Raw genomic sequence first — 8,732 nt, forward strand, 5'->3', positions numbered from 1 at the left:
GCCGGAAGTCACTTCTATGCATGCTCTGCCCATTTCCAAAATGGCCGCAGTGCCAGAAATCGCTTCTGCGCATGTCCAGAGACTCCAGACATGCGCACAAGGAGCCTGCCCGGGCCAGTAAGAATCCAGGGGATTTACGGGGGGGGGGGTAATCCGGGCTGCCAGCGGGAAACGGCTGGAAAACGGGGGTTTCCCAGGGAATACGAGAGACTTGACAGCTATGTCCTAGGGTGACTTGCAAGAATAAACACATAGTACCTCATTCCCTATAGACTAGCTAGATCACAGAGATTGACAGGGGCTGAGCTTTAGGAGGTGTTTCTGGCTCCAGAAATCAAATTTCTATCATCAGAATTCAGCGCATTAGCCCCTTCATGATAGAACACCTGACCAGTGGAGGTGAGGCAGGTGCCAACATTGAACAGATTTTGATGGGCTGCAAAAACATTTTCATTTCTGAAATGTTAACTTATCCGGTCACTTTTAGAACTCTACTGTTTCATTTATGAGGTAAGTTATTCTGTATTTTATTTTGCTGCAAATTGCTTAGAGAGCTATGTTTACAGTAGATTCGTAAATGCTTTAAATGTGCACATACAACAATCAGTAATGAAAAGAAAAGAAAATCAACAATATAGTAAAACAGAGCATTGGTCACTTTTCCAGCCACCCAGCCATCCTTCTACATTAAAAATGAAAATAATAATCCTAACAGAACAGGCAGGTTTTTAGCTGGCCCCTGACACTAAAAACAGTTGGTGTCCAAGGGAAGTACATTCCATAGACTGAGAGTTGGCTGACCATCAGCTTTGTGGTTTTCTGCGGTGTTTTCTGTACTCTGATGGGGGTAGAGCTGTTGATTTTTTGCTCTGCTGTGGCTGCTGCCACTCTCCCATTGCATTTTGCAAATAGGCTGTTGCTTAGTTGAAAGCCTCCGAGATCCGCTATCAGGTGCGCGGCATGTGGGCGAACCGTTACTGCGTGCTGCCTTTGTTTCTCCATGATCTTGCCCGGCGATAAATATTCAACATCATGGTTTTGTTATCATGTATCGGTTGGATTATTGCAATGTTCTAATTAATATGTCTGGCTATATTGCGTCTACTGTATATATGAGATGGAGAGACAGAAGTATCTCTCTATCTGTGGTTTCCCTAACAGCAACTAAGACGTAAAAGACAAAAAAAAATACGTGTGAGGTTTCCTTATCCCTCAAGAAATCTGACTCTTCAGGGAATGAGGTTTAGCTTTTACCATGGGGTTACAAAGATTGGAATCAATGGCATTACCTTGATGGATCTCTATCTGGCAGGACTCATTTCTCATCCTAAATTAACATGCCTGAAATGTTAAACAAAAAAGTCTCTCTGTGCTATGCTGAAAGCATAGTCATGTGCTTTCCCAGCACATCAACCAACTACTGCCAAGGGTGTTCTACTAGCAAGTCGGGCCACTTGAGATGTTCCATATCAGGGGTTGGCAACCATTTGTCTGTCAATGGCCACATTCCCTCAGGGGTAATCTGCCAGTGGCCTCTTGCCAATAAGGGGCAAGACTGCAGCCAGAGGTGGGTGGAGCATCGTTCTTGCTAGCCAGAGGTCTGATATGATATCTTGTAGAAGGTTTTTGAAATTAGGCCTAAGGCTGCAGGTTGGCCAACTCTGATCTAGGTGGATCAGCCAAAGTAGAATTTCAAGCTTCTGATTTCTCAGCAGCCATAAAGGAAGTTGTCCTTTCATCTGCACACACGCACACGCTTCTGTATGACTCTGCCATATAAAGAAGAAGAAGAAGAAGGAGGAGGAGGAGGAGGAGGAGGAGGAGGAGGAGGAGGAGGAAGAGGAGGAGGAGGTGGTGGTGGTTAGGGGTACTCTCATTTTCCTACTCATATTGAAATGTTGCCCCTCAATGAGGCCAATCTTAGATTCACAAAATGTTCAGGGGTATGCGTATGCCCAGAAAAAAAAGCACTGAATCAATCTATTGGGCTATCTAGACCAGGATTGCTTTACTTGGACTGGTAGTGTTTCTCTAGGGCAGCCTTCACCAACTTGGTGCCCCCCTGAAGTTTTAGACAACCAGATTCAGCCCCATTACATAAAATTCCAGAGTACAGTCTAAAGGCACAGGAGCATGTTGAAGTTAAGCAAGACCACCCAAGGAACTGTGCACACACCGCCTTCAGTTCCATGATGGCAAAAAGGCCTGGCATAAATGTAAGACATAAATAAAAGCATAACTCTCAGAAGATTCGTGCGATCAGTTCAGAAACTTTGGGGCCAAACTTGTGAAAATATTTTTGGGGATTGAATCTTCTTTAGTTTTGATTAAGGACAACTGCATAGGGGTGGGTGTGGGGTGCTGAATCTGAGTGGAGCTGTTGCACTGAAAGGGAGGCAGCTAAGAACAACGAGACCCTTTTGGCTCCAACCAAAGCCCTGTCTAGACCAGCATGCTGTTCCCCACAGTGGCCAAGCCAGATGCCTGCAAGCAATTACACCCTCCTTTTGTTGTTCCCCAATGACTGCTATTTAGAGGTGCACTGAAGGCAAAATATTATAATAGTGGTTAATGGCTTTTGATAGCCTTATCCTCTGTGAATTTGTTTAAGCTCCTTCTAAAGCCATCTAAACTGGCAGCCATCACCACATCTTGTGGCCGTGAATTCCATAGTTTAAGATTAACCCTTCATTTTTAAAGGTCATAATTGTCTGCTGCATTAACTGTATCTACGTACAGATTCTAAAAGGGGGAGAGAGAGAGAGAGAGAGAGAGAATGGGGTGAGGAGGAGCAAAAGGCACGAAGGCCTACTGATTTTATGCACATTTACCCAGAAGTAAATCACTTGAGAGGCTCCCTCCCAAATAAGGGTGAATATGTTGTAGCATTTACTTGTTTTAGGGAAGAGACCCTTTCCATATTAGAGAAATTTGCCTGTAGAGAAGTCACAGTGTTTTCAATTGCCTACTTTTCTCAGCCTTGTCACATGAAGATAACAATCATTTCTTAAGCTAGGGTGTGGTGGAGCTCATTAGCTAATGTTCATAAAACAGCTCGGAGGTGCTAAGCAAGCATAGTTACTGTTATTACACACCACGGAGAATTAACTCAGACAACTCCAGTAAAAACCCAGCTATTAGGAACATAGGATTTCTTGGAACATAAGATCCCCAGTTTTCATTGTTGGAAGATGTGGGGTCTGGCGACATGAGGCAAAATGTCTGGGTTTCATTGCCAGATCTGGGAAGCAAGAGAGGACTAGGGAGTTACATTTGGTGAACTGAAAGCTAAGGTGAGTGGGAGATGCAATAGTTTCCTCCTCCAGATCTGGGCAGGGAATCTGGACATGGGGAAAGACTGTAGCTCAGTGGTAAAAGCATCTGCTTTCCTGCAGAAAGTATTCAAACAACCCCAGCATCTCCAGTTAGGGCTGGTGAAATCCTAGAGAACTGCTGCCTGTCATTGTGAATATTTTTGGGCTAAATGGACCAATGTAAGTGCAGGTGATGCTGTGGTCTAAACCACAGAGGCTAGGGCTTGATGATCAGAAGGTTGGCGGTTTGAATCCCTGCGATGGGGTGAGCTCCCGTTGTTTGGTCCCTGCTCCTGCCAACCTAGCAGTTCGAAAGCACATCAAAGTGCCAGTAGATAAATAGGTACCACTACAGCAGGAAGGTAAACGGCATTTCGGTGCGCTGCTCTGGTTCGCCAGAAGTGGCTTAGTCATGCTGGCCACATGACCCGGATAAACTGTCTGCAGACAAACGTCGGCTCCCTCGGCCAGTAAAGCAAGATGAGTGCCGCAACCCCAAAGTCATCTGTGACCGGACCCCTGTGTCAGGGGTCCCTTTACCTTTAAGTCAGCTTTCTATAATCTTGTGAATTGGATGCAGTTGACTGGGGGGGAGGTCATCAGGTACTAGGATTCCTAGGTTCCTTTAATGTAGCCAGTATTGTTTTTGGTTTGTTTGTTTGCTGGCTGTCTTGTTTACTGGGCCATGCTCCTGGGTCTGTAACAGCAACCTGACAAGCAGAAATAAAGCAATGGAAGCTTTTTCCTGGCATGGAAGTACAGGGGTGGGGAATGTTCTACTGGCAGGATTTACTGGGCATTGTTGAAAGCACAAGCTCAGTGGTGGGCTCTGAAATTTCAGTGGTGCCCTGTGCAATGCTACAATCCCCCCACCTCTTGCATTCTGTCCTATAGCATTGTTGTGGAGTCCCCTGTAGTATGGCGCCCACTGTGACTGGTGGGTCACACTACCCTAAAACCGCCTATGACAGGCTCAAGGTCAGAACATAACATAGGAGGCCTGCTGGATCAGGCCAAAAACCCATCAGGTCCAGCATTCTGTTCTTCCAGTGGCCAATCAGATGGCTGTGTGAAACCTATAAGCAGGAGAGGAGTGCCACCAGAAGATAGAGGACCAGTTGCCAGCCCAATTTGAAACTGACTAAGAAGGATTAAACCATCTTGATTGAATTGATTGTTGCATATTGAGGCGACATAAGCTCTTGACTTCATCTTGCCTGCACTGATCTCAGACTCCCACTGAATCCAGCATTGCTCAGGAAGGATGACAAAATCCCTACCGGATAAGAGTGGCTGATCAAGTTGATGGAATATGCCGAATTGGCAAAAATGGGTGAATCAGAAACCAGAAAGATGAGGAATGGGGAAAATTTATAATTTACCTTGGAGAACACAGTAAACAATTAAAAACATTAGCAGGACTGTAATAACACTTGTAAGGTTTTTTTAAAAAATGGAGGACAATATAAGATGCAGTGGAAAGGGACTAACAATGGAACCCATGGAGGGGTGGAGGAAAGTCCAAGGATTTGGGGAATCCTATATTTTTGTGGTGATGGCTTAAGTCTGAATGTAAACATTAAATGTAAAATCAAATAAAAAAACTTTACTAAAAAAAAAAGAAGAATCCAGCATTGCTCAGGATTTGGGCCTCTGAATTTTCAAATGTTTTTTTCAGATCCAGACCAGATGGAACATCAGCAGTAGCGGTGACAATGAATCCAGAGTTATCATAAAAAGTGTGTGTGTGTGTGTGTGTGTGTGTGTGTGTGTGTGTGTTCGTTCTGGAAAGACCCAAAGCATCCATCTGGACTCAGAAGCTACACTGCCATCACCAGGAGAAGCCCCTGAGGTTTCGCGACAGACTGGGCACCAAGTAACTCGCCACCTCTTGGAGCTTATACAAAACTGGTCAGTGCTGCAACTTGCGAGATGGGTGTGGCTTGCAGGATTTAGGTAAACTGAGGTGATGACACGGCAGGGTGTAGTGGAAATCTTGCGTAGTGTATGTGCGTGATGTGGGAACTGTTGTTCGCCTGGCAGCACAACATTATGTATCTCTGTTCAGAAGTATGCTTCATGGAGGAGAAAAAGATTTACTGCCAAGTAAGTGTGCCACCAACATGAGTCTGACCAAACTGTGGGAGGCAGTGGAAGACAGGAGTGCCTGGTGTGCTCTGGTCCATGGGGTCACGAAGAGTCGGACACGACTAAACGACTAAACAACAACAAAAACAACAACAACAACAAAGTGTGCTTGGAATTGCAGCTTCAGTGTCCCGAAAAACATGCTGGTGGTTTGAGGCATATATAACAATGAGCTGATTAAAATTATTGACTGCAGAACTCTTCATTAAATATTGCACATATCTAAGAGAAATCAAGTATTGTGATGGAGAAGAAATTCAGTTCATTATGCACTGAAAGCCGAATCTATCAAAATTTTGGAATTTCGGCACTTTCAGAAACAATAAGCAAACTTAAACACAACTATCCTTTGAAATTAACACTTCTCTGAATTGTGCAGTGCGGTTGCCCCTCCAAGCAATGTGTGCAAAAATGTACAGGACAAAGTGAGCATGAAATGTATATAGTGAAATTAACATACTGTACATGCATATAAGGATAAATTATCTGCTGAACATTCGAGAGAAGTTTAAAAAAAGAAGGCAAACTTATTTGGAAATGTGAAGAACTGAACTTAAGATTAGAAAAATGAGAAACTGGGGGGGGGAATGAAATTTACAGATTCATCCATCTATCCCTATGTGAGAGGAGTGTGAGAGAACAAACCTGGAGGTGTTTTAGGGTCAGTCTACAAAATACACCAGGAAAGCCAGAAATGATCTCTAGACATTTATTTTGAAAAATAATAAAATGAAACAGTCTAGCTGGGGGCATTTAATGCCTTTCCCAGCACCGCAATTTTCCTGATCCAAATTGCCCTCCTAATCTGTCATTACTACATCTGCAGTATACTCATGATGTATTATCTTAAATGCATGTGTTGGCTTGACAGTGCTGTGCCCCAACCTTGATTATAGCCAATTGTAGTTGGAGCAAATTCCTTAAGACCCCCGGGAAGCCGTTCTCCCTTCCAGTGTGGTCTTGGCTTCCTTGCTCTTCCAACTCTTTGCTGCAAATGTATACATTTCACATCTGTTTATGGATGAATTTGGAAACATTCCTGAACCAAGAGCTTGAGGCACTGGGCATCGTAATAGCGATGTTTTGCTGGGCTCCCCCATGGGATTTGGGGAGTGTTTGAATTCTCTTCTACTTATTCAAGGAATTGTGTCACTGTGTTATGAAACCAGCTGGGATTAACCATCCTGGACTTAATTGCACAACTAAGGCACAACACTTATCGGCAGATTCCTTTGTAATTGGCACACGCGCCGCCTTGCCCCAGCAATTGAGGGGCCATGGGCCGCGCAACGTCACTCGCGCATGCCATGGAGCATGCTGCCATGTTGTGCATATGCCCCGCAGCTTGCACACTTGACACAAACGCACCCTGTGGCATGTGTGCACGGCCACTGCAGAGCTTTTTGGGTGGCCCTTTCAACAGAAATGGGGGGCCTAGCCCCCTGTCTGTCCGTCCCCCACTCAGTACCCCTGGTAACTGGCAAGTTTGATCCAGAAATTTAAAAGCCATGAACAAAGTGATTGTTTTGTTGCTCACTGCCCCTCCATGGTCAGTGCTAGTGTAACAAGTGGCTATGAGTCGTTCCTTTCATGCCTAGACTGGGTATGTGTAAAATGTAGCCACTGTTTCTGGAGGAGGCACTATGTGAATGATATCACTGCACAGCCCAATGTGTAGAGAAGAATCTGGTGGAAGGACGCCTAGGGCCCTGCACAGCAGAACAAGCAACCACATGATTACTTTGCCATCTAAAGAGGGAGGAATCTGTCAGATCGTTTGCAGTAAGTGAAGTCCATATAAGAAACTCCCACCCCCTGAGATCACAGAGTCCAGAGGCATAAGACCATTGGGTCTAAAACTTAGTGAATATATAGCCCTGTACTTCATCCATACAGAAAGCACTCTTTTCCGTAAAATGTATTTTGTAAGTGTGGTGGGGGGGGTGTACTTTGGTCATCTTGTTTTTCTCTGTAATCTACCCAATGTGTATAGAATCGAATATCAGCATCTGGGCAACCAAAAGAGGGGCAGAGGCCTCTAAGCTCAAGGATGGCTCGAGGCAAAACGTAAAAGTAATTTTCAAAACCTTTGTAATACTGTTTGCCAAGCTGTTTCCATGTGGCAAACAGACACCAGCTCATATTTTAGTGATTAGATAACCTTCTCACAATTGGAACTGCGAGGGGGAAGAACAGAGCAAGCGAACTACTACCAAGAGGAACTTGATGTCTCTGAATATGGAAACTCCATTGAGCTATCATGACTAATAGCCATTACTGGACCAAGCCCAGGATTGGGAAACCTGTGGCCCTCCATAACTGTGCCATAACTGCCTCAGTAAACTTGAACTGGCTTGTTTCCCTCTCCCCTCCCAGTCCCTTTCCCACTTTGTATCATGTCTATTAAATCTGTAGGCCATTGTTTTAAACTCTGAACATATTGGCCAAAAGGCAGAAGGCAAGTGCTGTGAATTAAAGGGATAGTAGATATCTCCACCGTGCCAAACAAACAGGGACAGGGACAACACTAATTCAGGGGGACATGTAGGATTTCTTCAAAACTTTAATCCCTTTATCAAACTGGGAACAGAACCAAGATTCTTGAGTTTGCACCTTTTACCTCAGATTGCCTCAGCTTCACACTACCAGGCTATAAAAATGCTTTTTTATTGAGCTGTGCACCTTCAGGCTTTCCAACCCATCCTTCCCGGTAAAGCAATAAAACACTGCTATTTCTTTTTTTTAAAAGAGAGAGGTGAGCAAGCCAATTTTCATGCAGAAACTGAAGGAAACAGAACACTATGTTTGTCTTTCCACCTATTTGTGGCTTAAAGACAAGAGTTTCAGCCAGTGTGGAAAGCAGTTGGATTTTCCTGGGTGGTGAGCAATTGCCAAGTAGTCTGAGAACTAGTCTGAGAACCTAGAGATTTCTACCTCCTCCCCTTTGGAAGGAAATGTAGTAGTAAAGGTAGAATTAAGATTTGTGGCAGTGGGTAGGGAGATACAGTGGTGGAGCTTCATGCTCTGGCACCTAAGGGAGTGGAGAGCAGGCAGGGGCGGGGCTGGCGCACGTCCTGGGGGCATGGCACTCAGCACAGGCGGGGGGACAGCCGCAATAGCACCCCACCAGGATCGCACTGCCAGGGGCTGTGCGCTCCCCCCGCACTCCTCTTCCTCCGCCAGTGGGGAGGTACTCTATGAGTTGTAATCTATGAGTGAGGGCCTTCACACTTGCCTGCTTCCACTCCATTCCCACAGCATTCCTACAGG

The sequence above is a fragment of the Zootoca vivipara genome, chromosome 12 (genome assembly GCF_965207765.1).
Source record: "Zootoca vivipara chromosome 12, rZooViv2.hap1.1, whole genome shotgun sequence".
Taxonomy (NCBI): Eukaryota; Metazoa; Chordata; class Lepidosauria; order Squamata; family Lacertidae; genus Zootoca; species Zootoca vivipara.